The sequence below is a fragment of the Sminthopsis crassicaudata genome, chromosome 1 (assembly GCF_048593235.1).
Source record: "Sminthopsis crassicaudata isolate SCR6 chromosome 1, ASM4859323v1, whole genome shotgun sequence".
Lineage (NCBI taxonomy): Eukaryota > Metazoa > Chordata > Mammalia > Dasyuromorphia > Dasyuridae > Sminthopsis > Sminthopsis crassicaudata.
The window spans coordinates 479,147,968-479,169,700 of NC_133617.1; the positions used below are offsets into that span (position 1 = coordinate 479,147,968).

The following is a 21,733-nucleotide window of genomic DNA, read 5'->3' on the forward strand; positions in this document are numbered from 1 at the left end:
TTCCAGTTAGCAGTCTTTTTACGGATAAATGTCTAATTTACTAATGTGAGATATCTCACTAACCTTCTAGTTCTTCCTTTTTGCCCTTCTGTATTCAAGTACCTCAGGGACATCTTTACATATGTGGCTCCTTGTGATCTTAAGTGTATTGGTCTGGTAGTCTGGCGGATTAGAGTACACTGTCAATTAAGCCAAGGTGAGATGTTTGATTTCCACATAGACCAATTAGCTTTGTTTTGTTCTATAGTCTCACTTTGTACCCCACATCCCAGACAGCTGTCTCACAAAGGCTTGAAGTTTGTTCCCACAAGGGAAATCCAATGAGTGTAGATGACTCAGTTCAAATCCATCCCCACTACAGGAAAAACTACTCCAAGTATGTGTTGTACGGATGGTGGCTAAGTAGACTATGTCATCTTTACATAAAAGATGGCATTTTATTGTTGTTGTTAATAATATTACTGTTATTACTTCTTTAACTGGTAGGCAGTACTTAAAGGGTGGAGTCCTTGAGTCTTACTCACTTTTTATTCCACCCAGTGAATTATATTGCTCAGTTCCTATTCACTGATGACTGGAGCTATGATAGAAAGTATTTGGATTAGAAGTTAGTACTTCGCAACAATGAGAGATGTCAGGCACTGGGTCATGTTACCAAGGGATCCTGAAGACTTAAGGAGAGCAGTAGGATGACCTGGGTGGGTCATCCATGGTTTTAAATGAATCCCTTTCCATAATGTTTTCATTATTTTTTTTTCAATTAATAAACATTTATCTTCTCTCCCTTTTCATTTCCTTCCCATTGAGAAAAAAAAAAAACAGGATAAAACTCTGTGACAAATATATATATATATAGCAAAGTAAAACAAATTCCCACAGGGGACCATATCCAAAAATGTGTTTTATTCTACATACTGAGTCCATCACTTCCACCCTATTCAAGTTCAATGACACTTCTTTCCTCCTTTCTTCCTCTGAAGCGAAGAGATCAAGTTTGAGGGTGGGAGGAGGAGCCTAGGATTTCAGGCTTTTCTTTCTTTAGGTCATCTGTCATTACTGATGTCCAAAAACTGTGTTCTATTCTGGGCCCCTTCTCCATGAAATCTTCTCTGACTAGCCCCAGAAGACTATTTATGCCAGAGTCTCTAGCACACTTTAGTCAGTGAGATGGTTTTTTACTTTATAATAATTTCCTTGATTTTCATAACATTCCTGAGAATGTTATGAGAGATAGAAAGAGACAGAGAGAAAAAGAGAGAGAGAGAGAGAGAGAGAGAGAGAGAGAGAGAGAGAGAGAGAGAGAGAGAGAGAGAGAGAGAGAGAGAAAGTTAGGCAGGTGACTTTGCACAGCTTCCCTCACTTAAATCCAACTCACTTTCATGTCATGGGGTCCCCTCCCTGATGTCACGGTCCCCTTCAATGATGAAGGACAAACAACAACTGTAGGCATTCACCAAAGTTCAGTTTTGGGTCATCTCCCCCTTCCTTTCTGTTCCTCCTCCTTTCTCCCTTCCTCCTCCCTCTTTCTTCACCTTCCCCCATCCTTCTCATCTTCCAGTATGTAACCTTGGCATTCTATCCCACTTTTCACCTTCCCTGCCCCCCATCTACAAATCAGTTGCCGGAGCTTGCCATGTGGACCTTCTCTACACTGGTCACAGCCCTAACTCTTCCCTCACAGTTGTCACCAGAGTTCCAACCTCCATCACTTCTTGCCCTGTCTCCCCTACTCCGATCCATCTTACACACTGCTACCACAGTAATTTCCCTTGAGCTCAGATAGAATCATGGCACTTACCTATCCAACACCTGCGGTGGGCTAGCTTTCCTGTTTAGTTTTTAAAGTCCAGCCTGTCTTTCCAGCCTCACTGGAAATCTTCCTTTCTTCTTCACTCTGTCATCCAGCCAAACTGGTCTTCTCCCCAATCCTCATAATAACACTCCTCCCTGCCTTTGCACCATTGCCTGGAACATACTCCCTCCTCAGAGGTTGCTTCTCTTCCTTAAAGACCCAGTGCAGGTATTACCTTTTAAAGAAGCTTTTCCTGGTCTTTCCATTGACTAAAACTCTACCTCTCAGCCTACTTTGTATTGGACAACTTTATTCTCTATATACTTATGTGTGGACTTGTTATTTCACCTTCATTATATGTAGGCTCTTGTGAGTAAGGTTTATTTCATTCACTCTCTTTGTTCCTCCACCTGTTAGTTACAGGACCTAGCACATAATAGGTACTTAGTAAATACTTGCTTGGTTTATCAGGGAATAGCAACTCCATGCATCATTTAAGCCATAAGATCATAGATGTGGAAGGAACCTCGGAGGTCATCTAGTTCAAACCCCTAATCTTACCCAAAAAGTCACTGAAGCCTAGGAACAGGAAACTACTTGCCCAAGTTTACCCAAGGAATGATAGTCAAATTTTGACCTCAGTTTCTCTGTATCATTCAGTGTCAATTATTGATTTGGAGTATTTTGCTGTTTACAAATATCAGGAGTGGGAGCTGTCAAAGACATGGTGCTCATTTCATCTTAGAATTTGTGATAGAGAGGGAGAAGAAACCAGGTATTCATTGTCTAATACATACCAAATTTCAAAGACCAGAGGAAAGTTATCAGATCAGCCCAAGCTGACCCAAATTTCTAATTGAATTCTAATTGAAATCATTTGTATTTATATTATCAAATTCCACTTAACAATATAAATACAAATGATTTCAATAGGAAATTTAAAAAAAAAAAGAACTGCCTAAAGTGACCAATGTGGATACACAAGAAACTCATTGACTGACTTAAATTTTAATAGGACCAGCACGTGTAGAAGATGAGTAGGTAATGGAAGATGAATGCTGAACAATGGCGTGGTCCTTCCAAAATAGTGTCAGAAGTCCTAAAGATGAGACTGAGCTGAGGCTGGTGAAGGAAGCTGAAGTCAACAAAAAGAGCTTTTAATAAAGCTCTGCTGAGGTCAAAAGGAACACCCCTGAAGGAAGAGATGGGTCTGATGCTTAAGGCAGATTGAATAATGATGACAGAGGATATTTTCTTTACCAGTGAAATGGTCCTTGAACTGAGCAGGACAAAACAAAAACAATTGACAGGAAATTGAAACTCAAGGTAAATGAAGGGATGGAAAAAGGAGAAATGTCTAAATGATCAATGCGGATGCATAATTGACTCATCAACAACCTTAGAGTTAAAGAAAGACATGTAGGGAAGATGGTGACAAGGGCAGGTAACCAATGATGAATACCAAAGAGCATTAATGCTGTGATGATCAGTTGTGAAAGACTTGGTTCTTCTCATTGGTTCTTCAAGGCAATCCCAATAAACTTTGGATAGAGAATGTCATCTGTATCCAGAAAGAAAACTATGGAGATTGATTGTAAATCAACACACATTATACTAATTTTTTTCCTCTTGTAATTTTTCTTTTTTGTTTTGCTTCTTCTGTCCCGACATGATTCATGTATATTTAAAAAATTAATGTATACAAAAAAAAAGAAAAACAAAGCACTAATGCTCAAAATGAGCTGAGATTACTGAGGGAAGTGAAGAGGAAAAAAGATGGAAAGGGACTAATGCTCTGAGAGCGAAGGGAATTATTGTTTTGTTTGTCCTTCATTCTGGAAGAGGATCATGACATCAGGGAGGTAGTGCCATGGCATGCAAGTGAATTGGATAAACATTAATCAGGTGTCTACTCTCTGCCAGACACTGTGCTAAAAGCTTTATAAATGATATCTCACTTCTTCCTCACAACGATTCTGTGAGGTATTATCTCTTTATTGCAGTTGAGAAAACTTATACAGATGATTTTCCCTCTATCACACAGCTAGAACTTGGCTCTTCCTGACTCCAGACCTAGCACTCCATCCACTGCCCCACTACCTCCCTAGCTCAGGGTGGAGGGGATGGTGGTCTTTGGAAAGGAAAAAAATGTCAAATAGGAGTTTGAAACTTCTTTTATACTTGTTGGACCTGCGATTTCATCCACATGGGCATTTCCTCCGAATTGCACACTGCAAATTATCCGTGCTTGTTCACGCTTACTCCTCCTTGTCTGAGATTCTTGTCTCCATTCTCCCCTAATCCGCCACAGGAGAACCACTCAATATTTCAGGTATGGAGGGCTGCTGCATTTTTCTTGAAACTGATACCAGTAGAGCGTGTGGTTGTCCATCGGTTACCTCTCACTCTTATACACAATCTAACATCTCCTCTCATACATTCTTCGTATTGTCCCCCTGAACAGTTCTCTTCTCTTCCTTAACTTAGTCTTTTAGAGTCAGTGATTCAGGGTCATAAGACATTCTTGGAAAAATATTGGTACTAAAAAGATAGACTTCTGGAGTTTGTTTATCATAAAAATAATCAAAGTTTCCCATAGGCAATTCAGCCATTCTCCTGTTCAATTTTGGACCCTGCTCCTGCATTGTTGCTGTACCGAGGAGAAACAAGAAATTAGTAAGACAGCACCTAGCTGTCCCAGTCTCAGTTTACATGTCTATAGAAAGGGGTTAATAAAGGCACAAAGTTGTGAGGATCAAATGAGAGGACATGTAAGAGTTTTGCAAACCTTGCAATGCTACCTAAATGACAGCTATTGTTTTAATTTGAAAGACTTAAAAGATATGATCCATTCAATGGTTTCAAAACACAGATGAAATCTATGTGTATAAATGTTGTGTATGTGTATAAATGCTTCCATTTATACACATAGTCAATGTGTTTCTTTGCTTTGGTTTATTATAATAATTGGTTACAATTAACAGTTAATATATATTATTTTTAAACATTTTAATATTATAACTAATAATAGTTGGTTACAAGGGAAACTTCTACTTTGAAGGAAGAAGTTCTCTTTCTTTTTTTTTTCTTTAAAGATTAACTCTCCCTCTCTCGCCTAGGCTATAAATGCAGGGGTCCTGTCCCACTACTGATAAGCAGAGAAGCTTTGACCTGCTGCTTCCTAACTCGGAAACCCAGTGATACACATAGAGATGCTAAATTTAGTGCAGAGGAAAGATTGGTAGAACCCACTACATCTCTTAACTCTTGAGCTCAAGTAATCTGCCAGCCTTCACCTTCTGAGTAGCTGGGTTATGGGAAGTGTACCCCGTGTCTCATGGGGGTATGGAGCTATGGGTAAGGGGAGTGGTGAAAAAAAAATAAGAAAGGAAAGAGTTATACCAGGAAGCATTCAAAAAAAGCGCAGGTGAACAGAAGGAACTTCATAAAAGAAAACAAATAAGCAGGGAAGTTTTGTTACTATCGTGTTCAAATGCAGTAGTAAGCAGCAAGGATTTAGGAGAGCACTAAATGTTGGGGTTCATGTGAAGAATTCACAAAGGCCACTCTCTCTGGGGAAAGGTAGGCTTATTTAGGAGAAGAGGTTATAGAAAAAATGGAGCTGGGAGAGCGTAGAGTTAGTTATGAGAAAGAGAAAGACTTCATGAGGCATGGTGGGGGGGACAAAAGGAGACACACTGGGTGGAATGGGGGGAAGTAAAGGGGAAGACAACACAAGGAAGAGTGCTGTGGTGAGCTATACCTCCAGAGTAATTTAGCAAAGATGAGGTGAGCCATGAGCAGAGTTATAGGGGAAATGTAACCTCAGGGGTTTGACATAACTTGGGTTTCTTGAATGGACACAGCAAACTGCAACCATAAGGGTAAGCTGATTCCTATCAGTCCCCTTGCTAGTTGCCCAGGGAGCAATTCCATCAATATTTCATTCTTTCTCTGCCAGTTGGGCCCAGGACCTCATCATTTAGTAACAGAAATTCAGTTTAAGAAACAATCTTCTTTCCTGTTTTTTGTTTACTGAAATGTTCATGGTAAATTTATAGTAAAACAAAACAAAACAGAAAAAAGAACAGAAAAGGAAGGGTAAGGGAGCAAGCATTTATGAAGCACCTGTTATGTACCAGACACTATACTAAGTGCTATGTGAATATATTAGTTAATCCCCTAAACAATCCTGGGAGGGAAGTGCTATTATTATCCCGATTTTGCAGTTGAGAAAAATGAGATAGAAGTTAAGTGGCTGGCCTAGTCAAACAGCTGATAATTGGATTTGAACTCAGGCCTTCCTGATTTTAGAGCCCACTGAGCTGCCAGCTGCCTAGGATGAAAAAAAAAAGAAAAAGGAAAAGAAAAGCGAGTTATTGAACTTGATTTCAAGTCCTGGCAAAAGTTGAGAACATATTATCATTATTATTAAAGAGATTTTTTGAACATTTAGAAATGGAAGTAGCAATCACTATCAGCCAGCATGGCATCATAAAAACTGGGCACGCCAGACTATCTTCAGCCCCCTTTTTTGGTAGATCACATTACTGAGAGATCAGATGAGAGGGGCCGAATTATAAATGGCAATCGCTCTGGGTCCAGAACCAGGAGTCCCAGGCTCTGACATCTACATCCTCGCCATCCTGAACCAGCTCCTCAACCTGGCTAGGTTTCCTTATCTCTAAAATAGAATACTTGTGGCAAAGAGTGTGCTGGGGCCTGTGCTCTGACTTGTTTGGAGAGCCGGCATTTACACACCCCTTGGAAATCGGCACTCTCCATAGATAAAGGGGACTGGTTTGATTGTTTTGTGGCAAAGGTCCAGACAGTATTAATAATGCAGATTAAACTTAAAAGTCTGTTTGACTACATTGCCCTCCAGTCCCTTTTCTCCCCCACCCCTGGACTGGTTCTTAACCCCCCATTACCCCTCAATTGTTCTATAAACTTTGCTGGAAGTGGGGAGCAGTAGCAGCCTGGGGGAACAAAGTCTAGGAACTTGTTTAATACGGATACGATTAACTAACATTTCTGCAGCAGTTTTATTCAGACATGGCCCAAGCTTTGTCATTCCAATCTTAGTTTACCTCCATCTCCACTGTGTAAAAAGGAAATAATGGTAGTACCCACTAACCAGGTTGTTGTGAGGATCAAATGAGGTATTTGTAAAGTGCTTATTAGCATGGTGTCAGCCCCACAGTAGGTGTTATATAAATGTTAGTTATTATTATTATTATTAATTATTATTATATCCATTATTTCATTTGAACCTCAGAACACCCCTGCCTGAAGCACATGCCTTATGGGCTTGTGGTGAGTAATAAAAGAGGCAAAGTACCCTGGATACCTGCCAGTGTAAATGTCAGCTTTTCAAAAAATCAGATAATGCCACAGATAGGTTATACCAGGATCTCAATAAAGCATTAGAAAAAGTCCCTCCTGCTGAATGGGTACATGATAAGCACAATTAGGTGGAGCTAAGAACCAGCATATTTACAGTGCTTTAAAGCTTACAAAGTTCATCTGACTGATTTCCCACAATGGCCTAGTGAGGTACGTATTATTCCCATCCCCTTTTTATTGATGAAGAAACTGGGATTGAGAGAGGATAAATGATTTCTCCACGTCACACAGCTCCTATCTAAGGCAGGATTTGAATTCATGTCTTCCTAACTTATGTTCAATACTATCCACTGTAATGCAGAGCTGTCTGGCTGAATGATTAGACCTCCAGAAAAAAAAAAAAATGCCATCTCCAACACAAGAAAGATGATGATTAACTTTGCAATTCTCCAAGGATCTTAGCGCTAAATGGGTCCTCAGAGACTCACATCTGAAATGGATTTTTCTCTGCCTACAAACATTCCCAATGGATGTCCATCAGTTGGAGAATGGTTGGGTAAATTATGGTATATGAAGGTTATGGAATATTATTGCTCGGTAAGAAATGACCAGCAGGAGGAATATAGAGAGGCCTGGAGAGACTTAAATCAACTGATGCTGAGTGAAATGAGCAGAACCAGAAGATCACTGTACACTTCAACAATACTGTATGAGGATGTATTCTGATGGAAGTGGAAATCTTCAACATAAAGAAGATCCAACTCACTTCCAGTTGATCAATGATGGACAGAGGTAGCTACACCCAGAGAAGAAACACTGGGAGGGGAATGTAAATTGTTAGCACTAATATCTGTCTGCCCAGGTTGCATGTACCTTCGGATTCTAATGTTTATTGTGCAACAAGAAAATGATATTCGCACACATGTATTGTACCTAGACTATATTGTAACACATGTAAAATGTATGGTATTGCCTGTCGTCGGGGGGAGGGAATAGAGGGAGGGGGGGTAATTTGGAAAAATGAATACAAGGGATATTATAAAAAATATATATATATATAATAAAAAAAGAAAAAAAAAAAACATTCCCAACGAATGGGCATCCAGCCTTTGCCTAAAGATTTTATATAATTTCTTAAGGTCGACCAGTACACTTTCTGAAATCTCTAATTGTTGGCAAGCTTTTTCTTACTTTGGCCACAAAAATGCCTCTTTGCAACTCATCCACAGAATTTCTACTTCTGCCCTCTGAGGACAAGAACAAATCCACTTTCTTTCCAGAATGTCCAACAGTTCTTCAGATATTTTAAGATAGCTGTCATATCCTTCCTCCCTAAGTCTCTAAAGCTAAAGATCTCCATTTCTTTTAACCAGTCTCATGTGAAATGGTCTCCAATATCATATCTTGGTCGCCCTCCGCTGGACACTCCAATATATACCAGTGTTTCTCCCAAAAATGTCCCAACCTTACCCCCTCCCTCCTCACCCCTTCACTGAACTGAACATAAGATTTCCCAGGGAAAGTGCAGTGGTACCTCACCATCTGTATTCTGTGGGACTTTTACAGATCTATCTCTATTGAGATACTTCTTGACAGAGAAGAGAATATTAATTTGATACTAACAATATTCCTGTCATGATTAAACTTCATTTTCCTAGATTTGGCTTGTCATTTCTGTCTAGCTACATTTCAGAATTCGACTATTACCTTCAAACTCAATTAGCGTGCCAAAAATATCTCCATTGATAGTTTTTTAAAAATGTTAAATAGCATAATGTCCTTCGGTCACACTACTTGAGTCCTGGCTCCAATTCATCCTCAAAGATCCAAAATGTCATCTGTATAGGAAATTCTCAGTAGACAAGTTCTGGGAATTTGAGCTATTAATTTATTTTTAAATAGTATTATTTTATTTTTCCAAATACATACAAAGACAATTTTCAGCATTCACCTTTGTAAAACCTTGTGTTCTAAATTTTTCTCCCTCTCTCCCCACCATCTCCCTCCCCTAGACACAAGCAATCAGATACAGGTTAAATGGGTTCAGTTCTTCTAAAATTTCCATATTTGTCATATTGCATATTATCAAATCAAAAGGGAAAAAACACAAGAAAGGGAAAAAATCAAGCAAACCATCAAACAAAAAGGGGAATATTCAATCTCCATAGTTCTCTGACTAGATGCAGATGATACTTTCCATCTTAAGTCGATTGGAATTGCCTTGAATCCCCTTATGTTAAAAAGAACCAAGTCTATCACAATTGATCATCACATAATCTTGTTGCTGTGTACAATGTTCTCTTGGTCCTGTTCACTTCACTTAGCATCAGTTCAAAATCTTTCCAGGCTTTTATAAAATCAGCCTGTGGAGCTATTATTTTAAAAATCCTTTGTCCAGGATCACATAGCTCAGAAGGGTCTCAGATTGGACTTGAATCTAGATCTCTCTTGATTTCAAATCTAACATTTCATCTCAGTCAAAGATGCTATATTGACTAAGTTTGCTAATGTCTTTCCTAAAAAGATAGTGTTTGGGACTGAATATAGTACTCACATCGTAGACTGATTAGGGCAAACTTTAGTGGGGGGGATAACTGTTTCCCTCATTCTAGACATTAATCCATTAATTAATTAGACATTAATTAATTAGCTCTGAGAACATTTGTTAGCAGCTGTCATATACAAAACATTATACTAGGTACAAATATATGAAGAAAAAAATGCTGTGAGTGACACTGTATTTGAAAGGATGGAGAAAGGAAGAGATGCTGCAAGATAAGAGAAGGGTAGATGTCTTGGTTTTTTGTTGTTATTTGATTTTGTTTTTAGGAAGAAAGCAGGTGGCATAGTGAATAGAATTCTGAGCCTGGAGTCATGTAGACTCTATTTTACTGAATTCAAATCGGCCCTCAGACTCTCTGGGCAAGTTACTTCACCCTGTTTGCCTCAGCTTTCTCATCTATAAAATGGGCTGGAGAAGGAAATTGCAAACTAGTCTAGTATCTTTGCCAAGAAAACCCCTAATGGGGTTACAAAGATTGAACAAATGAAGAGTCTCTAAATGATAGTTTGTGAACTTGATTTCTACTTCTGGTAAAAATTTTAAAAGACAGCTTGTGAAGATACAGAAAGGGAAGTGGGGATCACTAAAATGACTCCATCAAAAACCGGTCATGCCAGATTAACCTCATTGCCTTTTAAAAACGGGTCACTAGACTGGTAGATCAGGGAAATGTGGCTGATTGGGTTTCCTAAGATTTCAGGCAAAGCGTTTCACAAGAGCTCTCATGCTCTCTTTGTGGACAAGATGGATCAATATGGGGTAGATGATTACAGCCAGAATGACTCAGAATGGTTTGAATCACTAGATTCAAGAAGTAAGTCATTAATGACTCCCTTTCAAATTAGAGACAAGGTAGGATAGTAGATGGAAGTTAATAGGAGTATAGGCTCCATCAGAGAGGCCCAGTGTCTGTCTATAACAGGAAGGAGGTTGTTCTCCATCTAAAGTTTAGAATTTAAACTTTGTCCCATTTAAATCACACCTGGAATACTGTCCCCCAGTTCCAGATGCATTTTTAGGAAGGACACTGGTAGTTTTTTGAGAGAGTTAGGAGTTATCCAGGTCATTGATTTCATCATTACAGGGAAATGCCCTATGATGATACATATCAATAACCTATAGATTGATCAATAACCTATAGACTGAGGAGGAGTGACTTAGAGACCCTGTGAAGTTGTGACTGGCTTACGCAGGATCTCAGATAGCAAGTACAATGACACAACTTGCATTCAAGTTTTCCTTCCTCCTGCTTTAGAGACCAGCTTCTTAAACTGTGATTCATGACTCCAATAGGGGAAGGTCTCATAACTGAATATGGAGGTTTGAAATTTTGATTTATTATCAGTAAATGTTTGATTTGTTTACCTTTACCTTTATTTGTTTACCTGGGGTCATGTAAAAGTCTCTTGGGTGGAAAGAGAGAAAGTTTTAAGAAGTCTTGCTTTGGAGGATTGAACCAATAAAATAATGCCTTTTTAAACTAGACAATGTTTAAAAAGGGTAATCATTATGGTTAGGGGCTTAGAGCTTTATGGCACAGTGGATAAGCGTTAAAGTTCAAAATCAGTCCTAGACACTAGCTAGGTGGCCCTGAGTAAGTCACTTAACCTGTATGTACCCCAGTTTTCTCAACAGTAATAACATTACCTCTGAGGATTGTTGTGGGGATCAAATGAGGTAATAGTTGTAAAGTGCTTAGCACAAGGTCTAGAACACAGTGGATATTATATAAATGCTTATTATCTTTCCTCCACCCTACCCTCATCCCCACCCAGAGCACAGGAAATTTTGTTGAAGAAATTATATTTATCCAGAAGAAAAGTCTTAGAGGAAACATAAAGGCTGCTTTCTAATATTTGAAGGACTATCTTATGAAAGATATTAGACTTGCTTTAACTGACCCAAGAGGATATGAAGAGGAATCGTGGCTAGAAAAGACAGAGAAGCAGATTTCTGTTCCATATCAAGAAAAATTCTCTCACAATAAGAACAATCTCAGCGTAGAATGGGTGATAGATAGATGGGCTTCTTTACTATTCAGGTGTTTCAAGTAGAGGCTTCAAGCTCATTTGTCCAGGATACTATAGAGGAAATATTTTAAGTTTGAGTTGAACCATATACTACTCTTTGAGATTACTTTCAACTCTGAGGTCCTAGGTAAGGATAGGTCCTAGAATCAAGATATCTAAGAAATCTAACTCTGGACAGCTATAAGTGAACATTTTTATGTGTATCTTTTTTCATATATTTTTCCTTTATGTAATTAATAATAATAAAAATAATAGTTAGCATTTATATAGCACTTTACAAATGTAATCTCATTTTGATGTGGAGCAGGAACTTTAATGAAGAACTTTCAGCCCAAGGCTGAATTCCTGAGACTGTCTTGTTAGCTTATCTATAAAAACATATTCAGTTCCTCTAGTCTCATCATACAAGTTTATTCTCAAGTAGGACCCTTCCTAATTCTTCCCTGACTCCCTAGATTCCATCCTTAATTCTCTCTCCCTCTTCCCTTCAACCTTAAAAAGCCTACTTCATTCTCAGTCCATTGCTAAAATAATTTTTGATTTTGTCCTTTTTTCATGTCAATAAAGGGCATCCTTTGTGCGTTACTATTATAATGCCTGTTGTGAATTCTTCACATTCCAAACCTGCTCTCCCATAACCTGGTACTTCTTCAATCTGATTCACAAAACAACCCAGGAAGCTAGGAGGTAGGGTACTATTATTTATTACCTGCATTGTAATGCAGATAATAATGAGAAATCTGAGGCAGATAGATTATAATCTTCCTTAAGAAAGTCACAGTATCTATCATGAAAGTAGTTGTTCTTCTAAAAGCCTTTCCCAGGATCACTCCAGGAAGTAAGTATATGAGGAAAGATGTGAACTCAGGATTTTCTTAACTCTAAGATCATACTTTCTACTGTGCCATTTGTTCTGTTTTTGAGATTCTAGGCTCCTTGGGGGCAGGGCCCTTTATTATATTTGTCCATCTGCCCACATTCTGTCCTTCCACCCCAATGCTCTCTCTTTTCTGAACTATTATATAAACCATATATTTCCTTATATTTTTATCTAATTGTTTCATTCAAGTCCCTTTGACAAGCTTCATAAGTGTACACTGGTGAGCGCAAACTGCTGTTTAAAAATATATATTTGCTCACGTAGGCCATATGATCTTATATTTAGAGCCAGAAGAGACTCTTAGAGGTCATCTAATGTCAACCTATCCATTTTGCAAACACGGAAACTAAGATCCAGATTTGCTCAAGGTGAGACCAAATAGTAAACAGATAGGAGCTAGGTTCACTGAATCCCAACGTAGCCTTTATCTGATCTTCAAGCAGAGGTCACTGGATGAAGGGATTCATCGTTCACCCAGGGTCGTTTTCTGCATTCTATAATTTTGCTATCCACCATGAGTGGAAGCAATCCCAGCCAGCAGAAAGGCCGTGTTTCTTTTATTCATTATCTTCTGGTTGAGTCCAACAAAACCCCAGATCATGGGCACAAGTTCCCCGCTTTCTTACATATGCTTTAGCTCTGAGTGGCTGCAGACAGAATAGATGCTCAGTTCTGTAAGGGACTTTGTAAATCAAGAGAAAAGCATCTCGACGATGTGTCATCCCAGAATGAAGCTGGTGAGGGCAGCACACAGCTGAACTACTGCCACTGAGGACTTCCATTCCAAAAGAGAACAACAGCTGCTGTAAAACTTAATTAGCGGTTTATAACAACTCTAATTAAAAAACAAAACCTCTGGGCCCAGCGGAGCCAGAATCCCTGCCTTTGCCACATAATCAGAAGCCAGCTGTGTCAGGAGGTTGGTCGGTTTAGGGCAGCTAATGACCCATTTGCTTGCAATCTAGAATATGACCATGACATCAAGGAGGCATTGGGGGAGTCAGAGAGGCTGCAGCCCACAGCGCAGGCAATACTGGGCTGGACAGCAGGCAGACTCATCCCACAGCACAGCTCTGGTCAGTGGCCGTAATGTGGACCAAACGTTGCGAGCTGTCCTGAAAAAAGCTTCTGGGTTACCTTTGAAATTTATTTTTCATGGAACACTGAAAAGAACATTGGATCTAGGTTCAGAGGACCTGGGTTCAAAACCTGCCTAGGGTACTTATTATCTGGGTGACTCTGGGGAAATCACTTACATACTTTCAGAATCAGTTTCTTCACTTATAAAAGGAGGATAATATATCATAGGGTTGTGAGGATCGGAGATTGTTGTTGTTTTTTGTGCTTCGTTCTCCAAGAGGTCCATGATGTCAGGGACATGCAAGTGAATTGGATTGAAGTGAGGGAGGATTGGGCAAGGTCACCTGCCTCCCTTTCCCCTCCAGAGCCATCTGGGTCCAATGGCCAGACATAGGTCAGGATGGCTGGAGATGGCCCTGGATACAGTGGGAGACCTTGATCAAAGTGTTAAGCTAAAGTCTTCAACAAATATGAAATAACATGTAAATAGGTTTGCAGTCCTTAAAGCATTACAGAAATGCTAATTATTATTTTTATACATGGGTTTTTTTCCAATCTAGCAGTTTGAGTATTTCAATAGATTTATAGCTTTATTCAGGGGTAGAAAATTTAGATTGCTTGGCTAGAGATACTTTAAGTTCTTAGGATTTTACTCCCTACCATCTTTTTTCCTAGCTTGGTGACCTGGAATCAGAAAGACTTGCTTTTAAATCCTGCCTGACACTTACTAGTTAGATGACTCTGGACCCTTAGCCTCTGTTTACCTCAGTTTCCTTAACTGTAAAATGAAAATGATAATAATAACTCTCATTTCTCTGGGTTGTTAGGAGGCTCAGTTGAAATAATATGTGCCAATTGAAACTATACACCACACAGTAGGGATACAACAATAAAATGAAAATCTATGTCCTGGGAGTCTGCTCAAAGTTAGCACCTCAGGATAGAGTATTGCCTTAGAATTTTAACATTGATATCGGAAGGGACATCAGTGGCCATCTAGTATAGTGCCCTCATTCTACATGAGGAAACCCAAGGTTAAATTACTTTCCTCGGGTCACATAGTAAATATTTGTGGCAGAATTTGAACTCAGGTCTTCTCCAACACCTTGGTTAAAGAACACCAAGTTCTATAACCAATCCACTCTAGGACCTAGTGCCAGTTCCTTAATTATGCCCGAGGTTAGTTCTGGGCAAAGTGGCATAGGGTGCCCTTAGACTGCTAGTAGAATTCTTTTCTCCTTCTTTTCACCTATCCCCATGCCTCCCCCAACCCAAGTTTCAGAACGGTGTTGCTTTCTCCTGCTAAAGAACAAGGTCATCTGATAAATGTATTTACACTTCCATATTAGGAACTTATCATCACCTCTTTCCTGGCAGTATTTGTATTTTTAAAAGATGACTTCCGAGAGGGGGCGATTCTTAGCCCAAAAGAAATGAATTGTGGCTGCACTTAAGATAGCTGAAGCACCATATTTGGACGGGGGGATTCCTCTCATCCAGTGGTCCTCAAACTTTTTAAACAAGGGCCAGTTCCCTGTCCCTCAGACGGTTGGAAGGCCAGACTATAGTGAAAACAAAAGCTCACACTCTGTCTCCCCTCAGCCCATTTGCCATAATCCCGAGGGCCCATAAACGTCCTCAGCGGCCGCATCTGGCCTGAGGGCCGTAGTTTGAGAACCCTGCTATCCTTCCATCATCATAATTACCTAGTCCACATATCCAGGAGTCCAGGTCTCGAGCCACAGATACAAATGAGAGAGCTGGAGAAAGGCTTGCAAGCACTTGCAGTTTACATCCCCTTCTTCACTGAGTTAGCCTAAAACAGTAGCAGGGACGGCTTCCCCAAGATCAGAGGTCAAGCACAACACTCATTTTACAGGGAAGGAGATTCAATTTCCCAGACTCACACGGTAGTTTTGAGACTGGATTCAGATCCAGGTCCCTCCTGATTGGAAGTTCAGCCCATTTACTGCTCTGGTGAGGAGCTGTGGAGTGGGACCCACTTGGGTCCCAGAGCTTGGAGTCGATGGAATTGAATGGAGAAACTCCCTAGCTGCTGTTAGTTTTTTAGTGGGTGAAATGTAATTACAAGTGAACATCCCAGGCAGTTTTGATCATAGAAGGCAGAGAGTAATCGGAAAACTAGTCATAAGTCAGAACTAAGAGAACATCGGGGTAAAGCAGCAGCCAAGGAGAAAAACGCAGGGTCATTGATTTAGAGATAGCAGGGACCTCAGAGGTCACCTAACCAATGTCATTCTAAAGATGAAGAAGCAGTCACTTGTTCAAGATCACATTGGTTTGTTTGTGTTCTTTTTTTAGGTGACAGAGTTGAGATATATGTAACAAGAATGACATTCTTTCCGGGGAATCAATCCCAAACATGACTAAAGTAGTAATGGTTATATGTGAGCCTTAATTAATCATCTTGTTTAAAGCATTACCACTTTTTTTCTAGTTAAGTGAGATGGTAATGCTTTAAACAAGATGATTAATTAAGGTTCATATATAACCATTACCACTCTAAACATGTTTGGGATTAATTACCTGGAAAGAATGTCATCTTTTTGTTAACTTCTTTGGGTCTCAGTTTTCCTCATCTGTAAAATGGGAATCACACTCATCTTTACAGGTTGTTGTGAGGTTCAAATGTAATAATGCCATGCAATATACATAATACTGTAAACCTTATAATGTTAATTATAAGATAATGTGAACCTTAAAATGTTATGTAAATCAGGGATTCTTTTCTAATAATAGCTTTTTATATTCAAAATATATGCACATTTTTTTCCTTTTTGATCTGATTTTTCTTGTGAAGCAAGATAATTGTATAAATATGTATGCATATTTTGGATTTAACATAATTTTTCAGCATTGACAATTGCAAAACCTTTTGTTCTAATTTTTCCCCTCCTTTCCCTCACCCCTTCCCCGAGATGGCAGGTTGACCAATACATGTTTAACACATTTTTTTTACCATGTTTAATATATATTGAATTACTTGCCATCTAGGAGAGGGGGTGGGGAAAAAGGAGGGGGAGATTGGAACTCACGTTTTTGCAGGGCTCAATGTTGAAAAATTATCCATGCAGATGTTTTGAAAATAAAAAGCTTTAATAAAAAAGAGAAAGAAAGATTAAGTTGAAAATAGAGAGATAAAGTAAAAAAAAAAAATGTAAAGATATTTTTCAACATTCACCCTGGTGAAACCTTGTGTTCCAAATTTTTCTCCCTCCCTTCTCCCCATCCCCTCCCTTAGATATCAAGTAATCCAATATATGGGAAACATATGCAATTCTTCTATACGTATTTCCACCTTTATCATGTTATACAAGAAAAATCAGATCAAAAAGGAAAAAAATGAGAAAGAAACAACAAAAAGGTGAAACTATGATGTTATGATCCACATTCAGTCCCCACGATGCTTTTTCTGGATGTGGATGGCTCTCCATCACAAGTCTGTTGGAATTGGTCTGAATCACCTCTAAATCAGGGATTTTTTACTTGAAGTCTATGAGATTTAAAAAAAATGAATAATTGTATTTCAATATGAAAGGTTTTCTTTGTAATCCTATGTATGGTTGTTAAATACTTCATTCCAGGAAGAGATCCAGACCTCCATCAAGGTCCATGACACAAACAGGGTTAAGGACCTAGGACACAAATGTTATTAATTTATTTTTATTTAATAATAATAATTAAATATTTTGTTATTATTAACTGTCACTGCCTGAGAGACACTTTGCCAATTCAGTGGCCTGGGGCTGACAACAATGGAGGGTTTCTCCAAATATGGGGATCAAGGCAAACTGACCAACCTACTTTATCCCTGGACCAGCTCTAACCACAGAAAATTCAATTCTTCCTCGGAGCCTAAGTCAGACAAAATGCTCTCTCCGTGAGAAGTAAGTCATTCCCTGTCATGCTCTCCCCCAAGGGATCTGACCCCCAGTTTGGAACAATTATCCAGCCATCAGGGTGGGGCCTGGCGTGGTGAGCAGAGAGGTCCCATGTGACAGGACATTTCTCCTCTCTCTGCCTCCGGTCCAACTTCCCAGTTTGGAGATGGCAGCCACGAGGAGGGCGGAGAAGGGTGGAGGCTGTGCCAGGAATCACTGACAATGAACAAAGCAAGCTGGGTTGGGAGAGTGAGGGGCCTGGAAAATGGTGCCCCTGGGGAGAGAGCAGGGGGGGTGGGGGCCTAAGCATTCAGAGAACACCACAAGAAAGACTGAAACCCTAGACACTCCCTTGCAAAAGGGCTGTCTGGAAACTTTCTGAAAGGCACAGAGAGCAAATACAGATGAACGCTTGAGATGGGTCCCATACCCGTTCATGGCCCAGGGCGCCTTTGGTCAGATTGCATCTAAATTGGGCCCTGTGGTCTAACAGAGCCCCTCCTCCGTCTCAGGGACAAAGGATCAGCCCCATCTATTCAGAAATGCCGCAGTCTACCTTAAGGTCCTTCCAACCAATCCCCCAGGAGATTGTGGCAGATACACTTTGACAATCATCCCATGTTTTTCCCTGACCCGGGATCAGCCAGCGCCCAGGAGAGATTTTTGGCTCACTGGGCCCTGCGGTGTTCATGACATTGTCCAGCGCCTTCTGAAGCGCTGAGCAGTATCTACCTTGACCGTTCCTAATTGCACATTTCACTGGCTGACTGCCTTTTAACTATTCCAATCGCATTTTTATCATCTTGTCCAAACCCACTTTAAACCTCTGTAGGTCCAATTCAGCAAATGTCCTTTTGGCTACTTTTGAAAACTGGCTCCAGTTTTCTCAGTCCTCGTAGCCATCTTGACTTCTCTAACTGGTTAATTGCCCAGATGAAAGGACTCTGCTGATAAAATATTGTTATTTTCTCTCTTAAAAAAAAAAAAAAAAAAAAAAAAGGCAAACACAAAAACCCTCCAGCTTCCTGCAACTCTTGGAGCTAGGCCCAAGCACTCCAGAGATGCTTTCCTGGGCAGCCCCAAAGATTGTTTCCTGTAGTGGGACTTTGTCACTGAGCAATGCACTTTTCAATCCCAGAGTGAAACATCTGTGGAACTAAGGTCAGGGAGTGAAGCTTGGGACAGGAGACTAGAAATGTAAAAGGGATGAAGATGAGTCACAGGGTCTCAAGTCAATAAGCATTTCTTAATTCTTACTACCTCCCTTTACAATGAATGGGAGCTCTGGAGAGAAGAGACTTTTTTTTCTTTTAAGTCTTCCTGGTTATTCCTATCTTTGAGCACAGTGACCAGGCAAATAATATCTATTAAGTAAATGCATATTGATTGAATGGTCCTGAGCTAAGTGAAGAAAGATCAAAATCAATCCCTACTTTCAAGGAGCTTGTCTAAAAGAGATCTTGTCTTCCACTTCCCTGTCATAGGAAATGTTTATTTTAATATTAGACAATCAATAACTACCTGTTGATTGATCAACCTGATTATGACTAGGATCTATCTTTACCCCATTAGAACAAGTTGATGGATTTCCCACAGTATTTCCAAGGATTATAAAGTTAGAACTAGCAGGAACTTTATAAGTCATTTAGCTTGACCTCCTAATTTTACAGATAAGGAAACTGAGTCCCAAAGACACTGGCCTGTCCAAGGTTACCTAGGCAATAATTTATTAGTGGAGCTAGTATTTGAACCAAGGTCTTATAATTCCAAATCTAGAATTCTTTCCATTGTCCTTAAAGGTTAAGGACTAGAAGTTGTTATTTACCTGATTTGGGGACCAGTGTTCTCTTGCTCGGGACTACATGCCAAACTCTTTAGTCCTAAGCTTTGGCTGATGGAAACCGCGCTAAACTTGGAGCTACAGCACTTCGATTCAGATTCTGATTTTACCATATATTAATTGTCCCAGAACCCCTACTCCTATAGGAGTCCCCAACATAGCTAAATCATGGAACTGGATTGAAAAACCATTAGAATATGTTTGTGGACATCCGAGGTCTCATCTGAGGAAACAAGAAAAGGACTCATCACTAGCACATAGAACTAGGATAGCCCCAGGGGTGGGTGAATCCAGTCTCCAGCTATTCCTGGGCTTGGGGCAAACAGCCCTTGAGACTCTCCAAGAAAAAACTCCAATTATTTCAGACTTCCTAACATTCCTACATGTTACAAGCAAACCTCTGGCCTTCCAGTTGTGCTCATTCCCCGTATAACTAGACCTCAATGTGCTGTTCTCTCAGCATCCACTTAGACCGGGGCACAAAGGATAATTACAAGCAGTGACCAATGTGCCTCCCTGTTGCAGGGACATACTCTCTCCCTTTTGTTAGCACACATCTTTTCTTTTGCTCTTTTTCTACCCTCTTCCTTTTTGTCTCTACTTATTCTGTAGTTTTCCTTCCTATTTATCTCTCCCGAGTGCACTCTTTCCCTCTTTCTGTCTCAGTCCTCAGCTCTCATTCATAAAGGGCATTCTCCAAGTCACACCTTTCTTAAAAGCCTGTGGGACAGCTTTGCTCCAGGAACCTGTAGCCAGTTTTCAAGAAGGCGGCTGCCCCAGGACTTGTTCTTACTTGTATGTCATATACAAATTTGCTCTGGGTGTAAAAGACAGGAGTGGGAAGAAGTGCCTTTCTGACCTGTCCAAGAAAGCCGGGACAGTTGGGACAATGGTTTGGGAAATTTCTTTGTAAACAGGGTGGGAATGAAGGTTGGCTTGGGGCTCAGTGAGGAAGAACTGGCATGTAGACCCCGCTGGCCATGAATCATGGAGCTGTGATTTATCTCGGCTCCCAGTGGGGGAAAGACTCTCCTGGGAGCTCCCTATCTTCCTCCCCACCACCCAATCAGGTGTTATACAAACACCTATCAAGTACCAGGGTCCAAAATTCAGGGAGGAGAAGTAGTGAGACGGCGAGCAGACCCACCCCTCCCCGGTGGTAACTCACCTTACTGGTTAGTCTCCAGCCAGAGTGCCTCTCCCAGCTCCTGGAGAGCTAATGCCAGACCCCACACTAGTGCAGAAGGGGTTCAGGGGAGGGGGATCCTAATCAGATTCACCCAGCCTCCGCCTGGAGCTGCATTCCCATTCAAGCAATCTTCGGTCCTTGATTTCTCCCAAGGGACAGCCCTAGTCCCCTCTCCAAGGGCTTCTGCTCCATACAGGACTCCCACTAGTGCATCTGCTTTTCCCCTGAGCACCAAACTCCTCCCATTCTGGGACCTGTCGAGCTTACAGGTACATCCAGCTCCACCCTGCCCAACTCTGAGTCCCTCCTCCCTCTTCCATGTTCCTCTGAGCCTTCTTCCTTCCCTCACTTCCCAGCCCCTGTCCCTATCCCTGCCTCCTGTCAGAGCCCACTTCACTCCCTTCTTGCTCAAGCTATTTGAAGATCACTTGTTTTTAACAAGTCGCCTCTTAAAAAACAACAAAAGATGGAGTCCGTGTCTGATTCGTGGAGGGCACAGGAGGTTTTTGTTTTGTTTTGTTTTGTTTTGCCAATGCTACAAACATGTCCTGTGCCCTCCAACATGGGCATGTCTCCCTGTTTTCTACCAGGGGCCTTTGTTAGTCCAAATCTTTCCTCCGGGAGCCCTTTTTTCTTTCTATATGCTCCTCCACTCTCCCCCCAATCCTATTTCCTTCCCTTTCCAAAACACTGCACTTCTCTCCTAGTGGAACACGACTTTTATTTTGTTTGTTGTTTTATTCCCCAAAAGGACCATGACATCAGGGAGGTGATGCCAGATATGCGTGAACTGGATTTAAGTGAGGGAGGCTGGGCAAGGTCACCTAGCTCACCGTCCAGAGCCAGGTGTGGGGGTGCACCTTCACAATTGTCATCTCCTTGATCCTCACAGCAATGCTAGGAGGTAGATGCTATTATCTCTATTTTTCAACTCAGGAGACTGAGGGGAGCAGAGGTTAAATGGCTCATCCAAGGTCACCCAACTGGGAAGTTTCTGAGGGAGGAATAGGATGCAGGTCTCCCTGACTCACTGAACTATCATTTCACTCTGCCCCAGCCTCTCCCCTCCTCCCACATATACCTTTTTCTTGTTATTCATTGTAATAATTCA

The 21,733-nt window shown here is 40.6% G+C and overlaps 1 protein-coding gene across 1 annotated transcript in view; it reads right to left on the reverse strand.

The window, feature by feature from the left end:
• TMEM184A (transmembrane protein 184A) overlaps positions 1-20,741 on the reverse strand; it is a 64,075-nt gene extending 43,334 nt beyond the window's left edge. The window contains exon 1 of the mRNA XM_074281135.1: positions 20,602-20,741. The gene's annotated coding sequence lies outside the window, so the exon portion shown is untranslated. The remainder of the gene's footprint in view (positions 1-20,601) is intronic.
• Positions 20,742-21,733: the final 992 nt, after the last annotated feature.